We start from the raw sequence: 225 nt of genomic DNA, 5'->3' as shown, positions 1-225 counted from the left end.
GCCGCCATCTTGGCTGGCAGTTAATTTGCATAAGGATATGCTGATTAGCCAATGGGAAGGGTAGCGGTCGTAAGCTAATTACCATGTTTCTCTTTTATTAGTGTAGATGTGCACGTATTGTATAGTGTGTGTGTTTTCATCAGATTTTCAAAAGAGACCTCATTCAGGATAAACTGTTAACAAAACAATAACAAACCAACAAAACTGGATGTTCTAACGTTCAAA

This window comes from Myotis brandtii, unplaced genomic scaffold (genome assembly GCF_000412655.1).
Source record: "Myotis brandtii unplaced genomic scaffold, ASM41265v1 scaffold18, whole genome shotgun sequence".
Classification (NCBI taxonomy): Eukaryota; Metazoa; Chordata; class Mammalia; order Chiroptera; family Vespertilionidae; genus Myotis; species Myotis brandtii.
The sequence above is the reverse complement of the archived record's forward strand: the minus strand, read 5'-3'. Positions refer to the sequence as shown.